This window comes from Propithecus coquereli, unplaced genomic scaffold, assembly GCF_000956105.1.
Source record: "Propithecus coquereli isolate 6110/MARCELLA unplaced genomic scaffold, Pcoq_1.0 Scaffold650, whole genome shotgun sequence".
Taxonomy (NCBI): Eukaryota; Metazoa; Chordata; class Mammalia; order Primates; family Indriidae; genus Propithecus; species Propithecus coquereli.
The window spans coordinates 438,250-454,468 of record NW_012152508.1 but is presented as its reverse complement, the minus strand read 5'-3'; the positions used below and the strand labels follow the sequence as shown (position 1 = coordinate 454,468).

General features: G+C 37.7%; 1 protein-coding gene across 1 annotated transcript in view; it reads left to right on the top strand.

Annotated features, from left to right (window-relative positions):
- Nucleotides 1-6,382: 6,382 nt before the first annotated feature.
- CDH7 (cadherin 7, type 2) overlaps nt 6,383-16,219 on the top strand; it is a 146,550-nt gene continuing 136,713 nt past the window's right edge. Inside the window, exon 1 of the mRNA XM_012660079.1 lies at nt 6,383-6,892. The gene's annotated coding sequence lies outside the window, so the exon portion shown is untranslated. The remainder of the gene's footprint in view (nt 6,893-16,219) is intronic.

Sequence of the window (16,219 nt, the reverse complement as noted above, 5' to 3'; positions counted from 1 at the left end):
AGGTCATTTCATGCATAAGGTATTGAGCCCAGTTATATTCAGTGACTGTGCCTCTCTGGTAATTTAGTGGCTAATGAGGCTCATTAACCCTTTGAAACCATTATTTGTATCCACAATTATATCTGGAAGGAAATGAAATTTTTATCTTACATACTATAAGTATATAAGTACTATAACATATTTTCCTAAAAAATATGAAAAAAAATCCCTAATTAAATAAACATGGCATAATGACTACTTATTTCCATCAAAACTTATAGGCTAGAGAATATTGTGGTTTATTTTGTTCATTAGATCTATTTGTTTATGTTGGTTCTAATATATAGTATCAGTCTGAATTGAGTTAGTTTTTTATTTAATCTTTTTTAGGGAGGATCCCTCTCTTAATTTTGGGTTTAGAGTGACTTTTTTGGTAGATAAGAATAGAATGAAGGAGAGATGCTTGTTACATCCCTTTTTAATCATTCAGACCTAAAAGTAGAAAGTGGAGACACTCAACAGTTCAAAAAGATAATGACTGCTTCAGAATTCACATTTGTGCACAAGTAGTTCAAGTTCATAAAAAGACTACTGCTCTTCTTCACCATAAGTATCTTCTAGGGTGGCAGTATTTCACTATTTTATTAAGCATGCTTATCTTCCTAAAAATCCACCTTTGAATAAACTGGCTCATTTTATCTAATCTTACTAAGTTACATAATTTCCTCTCATATTTTTCCCTTTTGGATCTTCCTTTTGAGTATGAGTTTAGCCCCAAAGTCACATACACCAGGGAGCTGTACTCTTGGCTCAGTGCAGTGACTGGAAGTAGGGTCATTCCTACATGCACATTTTATGTGCGTTAGGAGAGCACTAAATATAATTGAGTGGCACTAGCTATAAAACCTGCCGAACTCAGGGCAAACCAGCTCTCTGGATCTACATGCAGGGAGCAATCGGGTTAGTTCTGCTGAGAGAAATGCAGTGGTTGGAGGCCGGGGAGCAGTGCGCCTTACACAAATATAAGTAGAACAAGTGAGTGTGTGCTTAGGGAGCCCTCTTTCTGTTTAGGTGAGTAGAGAATTATATATAAATATCTCATTTTATCTAAAAGAAATATTCTATTAGTTTCTTATGCTTCTAGGAGACTGAAGTTCTCTGAACATTCTCCTAATTTTTGCTCTCTCATTTTGTCTATATCCTATTCATGTCTCCAAGGCCCAAGTGAAATGTCATATTGGTTTATGCTTTCCGGGTTCTCCAAAACAGTGTTATTTTCCTCCTTCAAATCCCATAGCCTCACAGCTTGCTATTCTCTTACAGAGTTTACCCTGATCTCTCCCTTTTATATAGTTGGCCTTACTTTCCTTTATAGCTCCTGCAATTTGTAGCATTAAACCTGCTACACAGCACACACTCAATAAATAATTGGTGAAATGAGTTGAGATATTGTAAAAGTCCAATTTTTCAAAAGATTCTAGGCTTACCGCAAAGTGAAAGATAGAACAATGTTTAGCAGAAATTTGCATTATTGCTTTTCTCTCGGAAGATTTTAGAAGGCTTTTAGAGAACAACTATAATTCAAGAAGCAGCACAGGCCTTAGCTGTATTATTTCTAAAAATTTTGATTTGAGTTGATTTTTAAAAAGTAATTTGTGTTTCAAATATTCTGAATCCAGAGACACAGAATATGGTATCACATACTATTTAAATGAGTAAGTGCTCCCTTGTTTTGTCATTTAATACTAAATACAAATCAAATGTTTATCTGTTTGAGTTTGTTCTTCAAAAACAAAATGTTGAGAAATTTGGCATATAGGAGAAAATTAAACTCCTGCTTTAAAATGTTAACCAATGACCCACAATATCTCAGATATTCTCAAGTCCTGAAAAGAAGCTCTAAGTATCTGTAGGGCACTGGAATCACAGTAGGAACGACCGACTTCCTTTGCTGGGTACAGGGCTAAAACAGAGTGTTTACCTTTGCTTTCCAACTCTACTATATGTCATTTCATTCCTTTATGTCATTTCATTCCTCTATCTCATTTCATTCATTTTCTTTCTGTAGGATTTTTCTAAGTTGTTCCAGAGAGGAGTAAGTTAACTTGCAAACTCAGAGCTGAAGCAGCATCTTTGTCAGCAAAGGCTAAAAGCCTCAGAGAGACCTCCCCAAGGATTTTCACTGCCCTCATCCTAGACCACACAGTGTCCTGTGCTCTTAAAGACTGAGGATCCCTGAAGCCCTGTTGTCCTCCTCCTCACTCGGAAGAACTTTTAAGGAAAAAATTCCTTAGACTCCATTAAACATCCTTGCATTTTCTAAATACTTCTGTGGTGTCTAAGCAGCTCCTTTATTCTGTGAATATCTTCAGGGTCCTTTAACTGAATGGAATATTCTCCAAATAAGTATTCATTTTTGTGCAAAGACTGAATTTTTGGATAGTGAAAAAGGAGCCCTTGAGTACATCCTAAGAAGCAAAATTGTTGTATTAGCTCAGATTTTGGTTACTTTTAGTTTAGTGTTCTTTGAAAGGTCATGGTCACCAGTGATGCTTAACTTAAGTACCCATGTCCTTCTTCTGTTAGTGATCACGTATGATCAATTATTGATAACTCTAGTCAAGAAATCTTTAAGTCTATTTATATTTTCTGACTATATTCAAGGGGCTTTCATATATTACTAGTGCCACAACTACAGTCTAGGCCAAGATTTTTCACACCTGGATTTCTGCAACAACTTCCTAAACATTTCTCTCACCTCTGGTCCAAGGCTGACATAACAAGACTACTATAACGTTCCTTTTTCTAATGCAAATATGATCATTATTTCCCTGCAACAAATTCCTCAAAAGAATCCCATTGTCTTCATGGTACATTCCAAGCATTTTCTTTGCCCTTCAAGACTTTTCATCATGTGGCCCCATTTTTGTGCTCCCACACTTGACATTTTATGCCTACCTCATCACATGGTGCATAGAGATGTATATGCCTCTTTATTTTCACAATAGATTGAGAGGATCCTGAAGATATTCTAGAACTACACCATAATCATCTTTGTGTTCTCATACCCTAGTCTAGGGATAATACAGCAGAGGTTCAGTAAATATTTACCAAATTAGTAAATGATTTTTGAGCTGGAAGTTCTTTCTTTTGTAGAAGACAGAAACATATTTAATTATATAAAATGAATTGAAGGATATAGACACCCTCAGAAAAATGCTAAGCATTATATAGTTATATATATTTAATTACATGCTTATATATGAGCTTTTTTTTATAATTATTCACAGTATATATTGGGAGAGATATTCACAAGAAAGCATAAATGGTCCAACTTTTTGAAAGTCTGTGTTATGAATGAGCTTTTTACCCTCTGCCACAACTGTGTTTTTCTATTCATGTTTCCCCAGAATTTTTAGAGGTGTTTAGTTTTCAATGATGCATCTCTTCTGCCCTTTGCTACTAGATACCAGAGCTGTATCTTTGGTTTTAGAGTAAGATTGAGATGGACTAATATAAATACAATATGATCAGTAATCTCATCAGAAACTTCTTACTTGCATCAAATCTACTTTGGGAGATAAAACATCTAGGGAGATACTTTGCACACAGACAGAAACCATGACGGAATATTTCTACCTTTTATGATTCCTCTTTCTCTAAAATATAGCTCTGTTACAGATGATTTTTATTAATCAAGAGAGTAAAAATAAATTGAAAAGAGAACAAGAGGACATTTTTAAGTAGAGCTAAAAAAAAGGGTAAATTTATCAAATAATGTTATATACATCACTAAAACAATAGTCTTCAATTGAGCAGATTTGGAAAAATTTGTATGTGTGAATATAACTATTACAACATAAATCTGAAATTTATAATAAAACATGAAATTTATAAGTAATCATATGCAGTTATGGCTCATAGGGAATGTTAAACAATTGACAGCACCTTAGGACTCATCTACTATACTAATTTTTCGTTTTTGTTTCTCAGAAAAATATGTTTTCTATTCAACCCAGAAGTTGTGGGGAAAGAAAAGGAGAGGAGAAAGGACCTAATAAAACATGCCTTGACTCTAAACTTGACCACAGCTTAAACCTGTGGAACTCATCTTTTATTTCTTATTCCTAAAGTTGAGCTTCCTAGTAAGAAAAAATAGAAGCATCTTTCAGGAGCTAGAAGCTCCCTGCACAAGCTAGTCCATGCCCATTACTACAATATAATTTATTGCTATTCTCACCTTGTGCAGTACTTTCTCACATACATCCTACCCTTTTCTTCTGCAGACATTTCCCTAGTTTATTTTGCCTAGATCATTCTTCCCTCAGATCTTCATGAAGCTGACTCATTCTCATAATCATATCCCAACTTCAGTGCCATCTCCTCAGAGAGAGATCATCCCCAACCTCCCTTGTTAAAGGAATATCCTTCAGTTACCATCTGTATTATATCCGCTTCTCACCTTTGGACTCTAGGTTGTGCCTTTTGGTCAGGAAGAACCTAGACCTTCCTCTAGGATGAACAGCTGTTACTGTGAGAATCAGCATTAGTATTCTGGTTAACTGGATGCACTTCACCCCTTTTGGAATCTGTGTAAAGGTTATAGTTTAAGGAAATTTTCAAAAAGGAAAGTAGGTAGAACAGAAACATCTGATTCAGGATGAAAGCCTGTATCTGCAATCAACATTTATGTGGAGGCACAAGAAAAGAAAAAATTGCGGAGAACTTGAGGAAAAGTATCACCGAGACATCTTTTTTAAATGGTCTCAAAATATTTTTTCCTACGTAATCTCCTTTGATTAAAACAAGCTAGCAATTGAATATGGTGCAGTGCCTGATCCCCAATCATCATATCACCTGTAGATGAATGATGAAGGTAATCCATGAGCAGTTTAAAAATAGCTTGGTATGGTCAGAGTTGTGTTAAATGCTGGATGGGACACAAACATTCACTTCTTTATTAAAAAAATATTTATTGACGGCCAAACCTGTGGACACTAAATCCCAATCTCAGCACTCCTGAATCTTTTAGACTAGAATGATTGAAAGAGAATGTCCCATCCCAGAAGCCAGTTCATTAGGCAAAACAAGAAGAATGTATGAAATGTCAACGGAAAAATGTAAAGATCTAGATTGGTATGATATGAACCAGAATAACTGAGGATTTTAACACAGAAAAGCATTTCAAAGAACTAAAGATGAACCCAAGATTTGAATTCTGGGTACCTGAAAAATGATAGTGCCCCTGCCAGAGAAGACACCTGGAGAAATCCAAAGTGATATCTAACAGGAGATAAGGAGGAGTGTTTCGAGTATTATATATTGAGTTTGAGTGATCACTGACAGCTGAGTGAAAATGGACCATCAAATGGCCATCCAAGCAGCCCTGGATCTGGGGAAGTTTTGTGTTGGAGATGTAACCTTTAAAATGAAGCGATGTGAAGTAAGTGTAGCATGGTATCTGGAACTTAATAGGAGTTCAAAATATGTCTGATGTTAGATTATTAGCATAGAATTCAGTTTTAAATATTGACTAGATGGGGGGGACGAAAGCTAAATGGCAGGAAGAGGCTGGATTGGGGGCAGAGCGAGTGTGCTCTAGTGAACAAGAAATCAGATGTTGACGCGTACTACCATATCCCCATATAACCAGTATCGAAGAAGCACTGCTTAGGATGACTGGGTTAGAGAAGAAGAACAAATTTCATTGGCAGAATGAAAAAAATTTACACGAACGTACTTAGAAATGATCTACTCCCCCTCCTAACCCTGTGACAGAACACCTAGTCATCAGGTTAAATCAGGCACCAGAGCAGAGGAAAACAAAGCGTGCTCAACTCAACTGGCTGCAGCGCCTTCCAAATAAAAGACCAGATACCCTTTCTTCCCTCCCCACCTTGCAGGGGTCCTCAGGCCCGCCCTGCGCTTAAATCACACACCTCGGAAGTTTTGTATTAGAGAGCCCAGCAGGGGAGGAAATTTTCTGCAAGTAAAGAAAGTAGAACTAGGGCAGTCCGAGGAGATTGAAAGGGCAAAACTATCAAGCAAGAAAACTGTAAGTTCTGATTAGTTTTATGACTTTGCCTTCATGCCTCAGGAGCTCAATTGATCATGGCTTCCAAGACAGGCTAAGGGTAGTGGTTTGGGAGGTGGGGGGGAATCTTGAAAAAACTCTCAAAACTCTCCTCCAGCTCCGTGCTTTCAAATGCAAATACCTCGCGAAGAGATGGATGGGCTGCAGCCCCTCCTTCTTTCAACCCTCTTCTTTATTTTCCTGCGAAGGAATCCATCTGTACAGATCTGTCAGGAGGGAGGTGGAGGAGGGTGCGCGTGTGTGCGCGCGCGTGTGTGTGCGCGCGTGTCGGCCGAGCGGCTCCCTCTTCGCGTTCTTTTCCAACAGCCCTCACTGGATCTCCGAGGGGTACAGAAGTCTCAGTGGCTCCCTGGGCCGGCCTCGGACGGTGCTGACAGCGGGCGCCCCCGGCGGACCACCATCACCCTCTTGCACTCCGTCTTGGCTCGGGGTCCCTGGCGCGCTCTCTCCTTGTCGCCCGCGCTCGCCCTCTCGCCCTCTCGCCGGACGCGCGCTCCCGCTGGCTCCAGACCTGGAGTGCGCCTCTCCCGCGAGTCGGAGGGGCCCCTCGCAGCCTGCAGAGGCAGCCGGCCCCGGGCGCCGAAGGCCAGGGCAGGGCCCCGGTGCACCGCAGAGTGGGCTGTGATTGGAGGAAGAGCCCGTGCCGGGCGGGCGCCAGCGGGTACAGAGCAGGTGCCTCCCGTCCGCCCCGCGCGCCAAGCTGCGCGCACTGGGTCCCGAAGCGCCCGCGGGCGCCCGGCAGGGGAGCGCACGTCCTTTCGGATGCAAACGTCCGGATCCGGGGCGTCTGACGCCGCTGGGAGGGCAGCGAGGCCCCAGGTGAGTGTGCCTGCCTGCCTGCTTGGGGTTGGGGAAGGCGCTGTTGGGCAGATGTGCGCCCTTGCTGTGCGCATTTGGAAGCAGAACTAATCAGTGAGCGGAAAGCGGGCGGGGGTATATCCGTGTGGAGTTTCCCTTGGCGTTCCCAAGTTACTGCGTGTTGCCGTGAGACGTTGCTCTGCGAGGCAGGACAGGCGTGTGGACCGAGCTGGGAGCGCGCGGCCGGGAAAACCGGTGCTGACAGACACCAGGTGCGACAGGAGAAGTAGTTCGGTGTGAGAGCACTCACCAGATGCAGCGGTAAACACGGGCGGTCGGGACCGCTCTCCTCAAAGAGGAACACAAGCGGGCCCCTCCCTTGACCTGGGACCGATGGGGGCACAACTCCGCGCTGACTCTGCCGCCGGACTCTGCAGAGGACTGAGGCTGGAAGGGGGTATGTGCCGCAGTGTGCAGCGCCTTCCCAAGCCCAGTCCTTTGAACCATCCGCGGTAGACACCTTTTGCCTTTCCTGAAGGTGGAACTCACCTAAGGGTGCTTTGCTTTTTCCTGTAATTAGTATTCTGCTGATATGGTGCTTCTGCGTCCTGCTTCCCCTCCGACTGGCTGTACCTTAGGTGTGCGATGGGAAAAGGGCGTCCTGCTTCTCTGAATGCATGGTGGACTTCTTCGTGGGTGCACATGGTACACGAATAGTTGCTGGTATACAACCTTCCAATGTGGATTAATGAGAAAGGACCTATTACTCTGTTCCACTTCACGTTTTAGATGGTTAACCCTACGGATCTCTTAGATGTCAGAGTTCAGGTGAGTAAAGATTGGCAATGAGTTCACCAGGCACTGGGAATGACAAACAGTTGAGAAACCATCAAGGACTCGGTATCTCAAGGCTTTGGAAATCTGCAAATTGAATTATGAATAGACTTAAAACATTTTTTTGCTTTGCAAGAAATATTTTGTCTTTGTTAGATCTTTTATTAAGTGAAAAACCTTTAAGAGAGACTTGCCCTCCATAATTTCTGTAACCAGGCAAGTGTTCAGATCATGTTTCATATAGAAGTAGATTAAACAGAACTTTGTACAAAAAGAAATAGAAAAATGTACCTTGTCAATATATGGCCCTTGCTGCATGCAAGTATTTATTTTAAAAACCATATTTACAACACACACACACACACACACACACACACACACACAAAATGTATACATTAAGAGTTTAGGAGCAGTAGCAGCCTTTGTTTAAAAGAAAAGTTTGTATAGACACACTGCCAGGAACATCCAAATAGTTTTAAGAGTATCTTTATAAAGAAAAATTGTTAGGGGAGAAAAGAGTTAAGGAAAAAAGTAATTACATTCAAAGCTTTCAGTAACTGACCAAAAATTACTTCTTTTCTAAACAACTAGTTAGCCTTTGGTTTACCTAAGCTCTTTTCTTGCTACTATATGTAAAGGCAAAATGCATTAAGAATGCTTTTCTTTATTTTTAGGGCTATTTGGAACAGTATGAATTACAATGCTAAAGAAATGAGGCAGGTAGTCAAACTGGCAACTTTGTGCAAGTCTTGCTTATATGTTAGTATTTCATATGGATTGGTGTGGCAGAAGCAATTAGGTAACATCCAATGTTAATAGTCTTATCTGGGAAAGCTAGCTGAAAGTCTGTCTGTGGAAAGAAAAATAAAGAAAACAATAGTCAGTAGTGCAGACCATCACCCTGCTAAAAGCTATTAGGGTTTGCAGCTTTAATAAAAGGGTATTGTGCACTTACAACGTGAGATATTATTGTAATTAAGGGCTGAAATAGGTCATTAGAATTGTGTTAACAATAAGTTGACAGACTCACAACTCTTCTTAAGTCTGCTTTTATGGATTTAATAGCACAGAGCTTTTCCCTTTCTTATAAAAGTGTAATTGTAAAGCATCTATATTACAGCAATTTGCCCTTGAATTGACTCTAGGTTTTAGTGTCCAATGAAGAAGAGAAGAGAGGGTCGAGAGCACAGTAAGTTGGCCACTGTTCAGCCTTTTTTGGTCTAAAAACCAAATGACTGTCTCTCCTCAGGCAAGATTTCTCTGCTGGTCTGTTATTCAGCACTTTGGTCTTTTTGATGGCAAAGCTAATATAAACTCAGAATGTATACTCCTCTGAGGAAGTGAATGCAATTTTGTCTAGAGTCACATACTTTCTTTGTCAAATCTTTCAGAAATTATAAAAAACTAAACTCATAAATTGTGCTGTGAATATTTACTCCTGAGTGATTCCAATCTTCCTGGTTATTATAAGGTTTAACATTTATCACTTTAATAGTTTGTATCACATCACGGTTCTCTCACAGACAAAAAATGTCTTTTACTTGATTGGAAGGCTTCAAAGCTTTAGCTTAAATTGGGAGTTTCAGGAACTTCTAAAATAACTAACATACATTAGTTGATTGCAAAGGATGAGATGGAAGCTTTTTCTTTCTTGGGATGAGGGAATCAGATGCTACTTGCTGGGGTGATAAAGGGGAGCTGAGGACAAGGAAGGAAGACATGTGATCAGAGTCCTGTGTGTGACCATCTCCCCAGCCTCTGACAAGAAGAGCGGCTCTATCTGTAACCAGCAATACACGAGTGCCTCCTCTGGGGATTTGCTGGTTCTGCAGAAAGACACCCCTGCAAACACTTCCCCCTTGTCATTCTGCAAGTCTCATGGAAAAAATTATCGGTGCAAATGAATATGCAGGCATCTGTCCATATATTCATTTCAGATTATAGTATAGATTTTCATTCTGATAGAATTTCTTTTCTATTATTTTGCAAAGTGTTTATTGAAACATAATGACTTTTACTGAAGTCACATAAATCACATCTGGCACAAGGTAAATACTAGGGTAAATTAAAAATTTAAATTGATACAGCTAAGATTTCTGGTAAGAATAAAGTATATACAAAAAAGACCTTTAAATATAATTTTAGAATCTTGTTATTACATAAGTAATTCAGAAGGACTCTGCTTTGATACTTGGTTACTTTTTTTTTTTTACAGAGGCTTCTTCTATGTAATTGTAAACTATTCTTTATCCCTTTTTTTATTCCTTTCACCCATGGCAAAGGTTGTGCTTAGTTGAAATTGACTCTATAATCCACTTTGAGAAGTTTTCTTTCCATGTTTGATAACCAGATGCACACTACAGGCTATGTGATTCATTTCCAGGGCCCCTGCCTGCATATTTAGGCCAGTTAACAGTAGGAGGTTGTGGTCTGTGGCTGTAATGTTATCTGGCACAGGGAGCTAATAGATTTGATCACAGTTTCTTTATGTGAGAAGTTACATATCATAGAGAGTCCCTAGCCTCACTAATTAAAATGTAAAAAATTATACCCTTTAAGTACAAAATAGAGGGCTCTTTCATTAGTATTAAAATTATTGAATGTTATGTTAAACTTTAAATGGTATACAGATACAACAAATTAAATGATAGTATATTGCTATACTAGAAGGTGAACATGGCAAAATTAAATCTAGGTGATTATAATATTAGGAGCAGTTATCTCAAAATACAGGATTTAGAACACCACCCAAAAGGGTATAATTGGTATGGAAGTTGTTTTGCCAAACAAAATGGCCCTATATATGTATTTTTATAGCCTAAGATATTTTCTTGAGTTCTAAAATATTCAATGGGCTGTTGTTCAAATTTCAGTGGAAATTGTTAACTACTTAGTGTCATAATGTATTAGGATTTTTTTTTTTTATTCTAGAGATGTTTAGAGGGGAGAAGGCAATTTTAAATTTAGATATTGCTCACTCTTCATTTTTGGTAACATAGAAACATACAAACCTAGACAATAGATTCCTCAACTTTTTCTTCTTACTCTGCATTCCCTGCCCTCCTGAATGGTAATTATGATGATCTACTACTTTGAAAATTAAAACTATAAAAATTTGAGTACAATCAAATCTACTTTTCTTGGCTTCTGGAAAAGGTCATAAATTCCAAAGTTCACACATTAAAAAGAGATTCATTACCCAAATGAGAAGTTTTTAACAAACACGTGGAAATGCTCATTGCATCCAATTATGCTCAGTTTCATCAAAAACTAGCTGTGTGACCTCGGGCATTTCACTGGAAGTATGTAGATTTGAATTGTTTTTTTAGTAAAGAAAGAAAGGGCTGTGTTGTTTTTTGTAATGTCTGTTCCAGTTCAAATAGGTTACTCATCTGTGGTTCTCCCACTTCAGGAATCTTTGAACATGAGGAGTTATAGAGTTTGAGGATTTCTTTAAAATCCTCTAACATGAACCCTCATGAGAATAAAACTATTACATTCTTCAGTATTGAAGTGACATTCTCTTTGTCTATCTCATAGACATTGTCCTTAATAACTATAATGTTGTGTTGCAGTTGGAAATAAAGTGTGGCTACAGTTCTTAGAACATTCCTAGTCCTGGAGTACTTTCTCTCTAGTGTTGTGTTCTGACAGCTGCTCAGTCATGAATGGGAGGGGATTAGAATATATCTTTTTCCCCTTTGGTATTACCAAAAATGTATTAAGCAATTGTACATTAAAAATGAGTAAAAGCAATAATGGATAAGTACTATCCTTTATACAAAGCAGACTACTCTAACTTTGTGGGCAGAGATAAATCACAGGGAGGGTGTCAGTGGTAACAGGTGGCAGCTGTCCTTGGGAAACAAGGTCAAATGAAGGTTTTTAAATAAGACATTGAATGAATCAGGAAGCAGTCTCTTCATTGAATTCAAATAAAACCATTCAATACCCAAAAAAGATCCAAAAAGAACAGACTTCTTTTCCCAGACTATACAAAAGAACTAATAAATGGAAGGTTGCTCTTAAGGCAATGGTAGTATTTTGGATCGTACCCTCTACCCATTGCTGTGGAGAGGTGTCATTTCCGCTTTTAAACATTTGTATTGTTTACCCTTCATAAAGATTCATTAACATATGCTGCTTGTCAAAATGCACTTCAACTTTAAAGCAGTCTTAGAAATGACAGTTTCCCCCAATAGGCCAACACGATTGTTTTTTTCATTTTACTGTTATTTTTAAAACTATGATTTCCTGTGCTATTATGTTTTATAGATCAGCCAACAAACATCTCAGGGAATATCAGATACTGGAGGTGTTTGGCAGTCAACCACTCTGAATTTTTCTGGTTCTCATGGATTATTTTATTAAGTACACTGTCAGTCCTCAAATGTCATTCCTACAATTGTTTTCCTAGAAAACACAAATTATTGAATTTATTAACAGACTGTCATGCTCCATCTAATTGCGAACTGTACCCATTTTTAAAATAAAGGCATAACTTCTTTCAATCAGTATGACTATTGATAATTAACTGTGTATTAGTGTGGCATACATTAAATATATTTCAAAACAGTTTCAGAAGACGTATTTCAGATTTCAAAAGATCTGATGTGGACTCCAGGCAGCAGAGAGAATGAGCAGCTGCTCTTGCCTAGAATTTAGAGAAGCTTTAGTGGTATAAGGTCTTTCATTGTGATAAGCCAGTGGTTATTAATATTGGACTTCAAAAAACACATTCCAGTTTAACAAGGGCCACAAAACCAAAAAATAGTAATATATTTCCCATTAATATAGTTGATAGTCATATATTATAGCACATATTATTTCTAGAAAGCATATAGCACTACGTAGTTTTCAAAAAAGGTAGTCTAGCATCTATAAATTAATTGGCAACTAGACATATTTTAAAAACTACTGTGGTTATATGTTAATGTGTAGTGGCTGAATATGATATACACTTGTCATGATATACACATGTCATGTTTTGAGGATGCTGATTTTAATTTAGATGGAACAGCTTCTCAAAGATTTGTACTTTTGCTGATTAACAATTGATATGCTAATGCATAAAAATGCATCCTTTTGGTTAAGGGACCTTTAGTCATTGTTTTTAAGTATGAACAAAGCATTTGATTAAGAGCATGGTAGTCAGTTGATCTGTTAAAAGTGGTTTCTCAGATATGCCAAGTGGAGTAGAAATTCTGAGAAAACTTTATAATAATGAATTTGTTTCAGTCAAATAATATTAGATGTTAAGGTTAAAGGAATAATAATCCTACTTGGAACTAATACTTTGCTAATTCATTGAAAAAATAATTGGGACAAAATGGTAGCATGATAAAGTGATTTCAGGTCAAATAAACGATGCTGATATAGTAAATACTGCTTGAGGGATTCTCATCCCCCCTCCCTTTTTTTCCCTTTCCTTGAGAAGGAGATTCATTTCAAATCTCCTTCTCAAGGTTTTATTTTAATTCTGATTGATTTAGGTATATTGTGCTGATCTTAGTACTACTTGTGATTTTCATGTATTTTCAGTTTAGAAAAAAAATGAATAAGATATCAGAGCAAACAGAAATATTTTAAAACTTACTCAGATAATTTTTTATTTCAGATTCTTTATTAGTTCACTAGCCATCACCACTACTCTTTCAAACATCAGTGGTTGACCCCTATTCAGTTCTCTCCACAGATATAACCTATTCCTCTTGTTTTCTCCTCAGAGTTATAATGCTCCACAGTTGTCTGGAAGATGACACAGATCTGTACAAGTTCCCTCAACTATATACCAGTACATCTTTTTTTAACGTGCTTTTTTCCTGCACTAGTAATAGTCAAGTGGTCAGCTGTCCAGACCTCCAGAGGGTCACTCTCATAAGCTTTCCCACGCAGACCGGACACCACACCATCCAGCATGGGTGCAGAGGTCTCCGCTTTTTTATGGTGTGGCTCCTGTTAACTCCTGTGTGTGAAACTCAGAGAGGAGAGGAGGCGGGAGAAAGGGAGAAGAGAAACAATTTGAAAGTCTAAAGAGGGATGCAGTGTTTTTGTTTTGGCTTTGGGGCACAGATTTGTGAGGCAATATTTAATCCATTGTGAAAAGTCAACAATTGTAACTGGTCCTGCACTCAAGTTCATGTAAATGTGAAAAAAAAAAGTTATTGTAGTATCTTTATACTACAATAATGTTGACCTTTGTGAGAAGATAAAAAGCTTGTTTGGAGAGTTTATGCGACAGATGAGAAAATCTCAAGTTCAAGTTTTAGTTACTTCTGTTTGACAACCATAGACACAGAACTAAAGGTTTTTCATCATTCTTCAGGGCTTTTATTTCTTTCATGATAAGCTGACTCAGGACAGAATGCATGGAGTTGAACTGTTATACTGGCCTTTACCTTGAAAATCAGATGTGATTGAAAAGGAAGGCAAGGATTTGGGGAAGGCTGATAAGTAAAGGGGAACCTGACCTGTGACCAGACAGCTTGTGCCCTGCCGTGTCGGGTGTATATTCCTGGCAGCTTTGGTAACTACCAAAAATACTGGTGAACAAATTATGGAATGTCCTTACTTTAGTTCATAAGTTCAGACACCATTTTCTCGTTTACCAAGGGCACTCCTGAAAGGGTATGTCAGCGGATTTACCTCCCTCGTGAAAGAGAATCTTGTCCTCCAATTATGTACACAAAGCCAGGTAAAGTATTCCTTTGCACTCTTGTAGACCTTTGGCGCAAGGTAAAGAAAATTTGGCTCAAGAGCCTGGCATATGCTTCAAATACTGCAGAGACATATAATGGAATTGACATGACTGTCATTCATAAACTTAGTAGAGTTACCCAGGAATTTATATATTGACTTATTATATGGTTAATTTTCCATATTAAAATATGAGGTTCATCATAATGAAAACAAATATTCCATAAATATTTTCCAAATGTCAATTATGTGCCTACTTCTTTTCTAGATACTACAGATACAAAGATACCTTGGCTATTTATATTCACCAAAGTTTATGTTAATACTATTAATAGCTGCTTTTAAAACTCTTGATTTAAATAGGACAGTATACAATCATCAAGTATCTTTCCTTCACAAATATTATCTCAATGACTGTAATATCATCCATGGCGTATTTTGTAATTCCCGTCTTTTATATGTTCTTTTAGCTAATTTGATGAATGTACAATCTTATTGTATGAAAGAGAAATTATCTTCAAGAGGCAAGATGAGAAAATTCAATAGCTCTTGTTAAAGAGCTGCATTTCATAAGCAGACAAAATGCTTCTTTTACATTCCTATACCTTTCTTAAACTTCTCTACCTTTTATTTTTAATTATTAATAATACACACTTTATCACAGCTTTTAAAAAGCTAACAAAATCAATTTTATGTAATCGTCAAGAGCAGAAAAATGACATACTTTATAATATAATTTGGTTCAGCTCCTTCATTTTAAAAATGCAAAAAGTAAAATCCCAGAGGGATCCAAGGTCTTACAGCAAGTGGTGGAGGTCATAAGAGCAAAAGCTCAGTCATCTTATCCTTAGTCTAGATTATGCTTCCTTTGTTCCTCATCAGTGAACACCTTAGTGAACTCAAATAAATATCGCCGATTCTGATACTAGTGTTTGATTTATAAAAAATTCTAGAGGGCTGGCCTTTAGGAAAGAAATTATTATATTTCTTCTTAAAACAATTGGCACATTTCTTTGTATTCATCTAGATATTTTGATTCATAACTATATATAGTTCTTTGGCATCAACTTCAACTATCAAGAATGTTTTCACTTAGCTTAAGAGTTGTCTAAAACATTTGACTATAGATGATATTAAAATGAAAACTAACATAATCTCACAAACCAACTTCAATTTTAACATAACCAGTTTCAACTAAAAATGCGATTGTAATAATCCCAACAGCTATTTTTATTGTTCTCTTTAATTTTATTTATTTATTTATTTTTTATTTCACAATATTATGGGGATACAAATGTTTAGGTTACATATTTGCCTTTGCTCCACCTGAGTCAGAGCTACAAGCATGCCCATCCCCCAGACAGTGTGCACCACACCCATTAGGTGTGAATATGCCTATCCCCTTTTCCTCCCTCCCACCTGACCAACTTTTTATTGCTTTTTGATGTGTAAGGCATTACTCTTAGCATTTCATGATTTGCTCATTTAATTCTATGAAGCAGATGCCATTTTTATCATTTTTGTTTTATAGGTGAGAGGCTTGAGGCTTCATCTCTGAAACTTAGGTTCTTAAAATTTAATTTACCCAATATTACATGATTAGGACATGACAGACCGAGAATTTGGATCTTTATAGGATGCAGACACCCACAGTCTTCACCAGTGTATAATTTGTACTAAACTCCTCAACTTTTGAATTCCAAAAGCTCATTTGCTATTTAGTTTTTTAGAAGTTAGATATGTGTTCATACTCAAAGATTATTACCAAGTCCACTTAATTCATAAAGTAGTCTAGATAATATAATTTTATCACTTTTA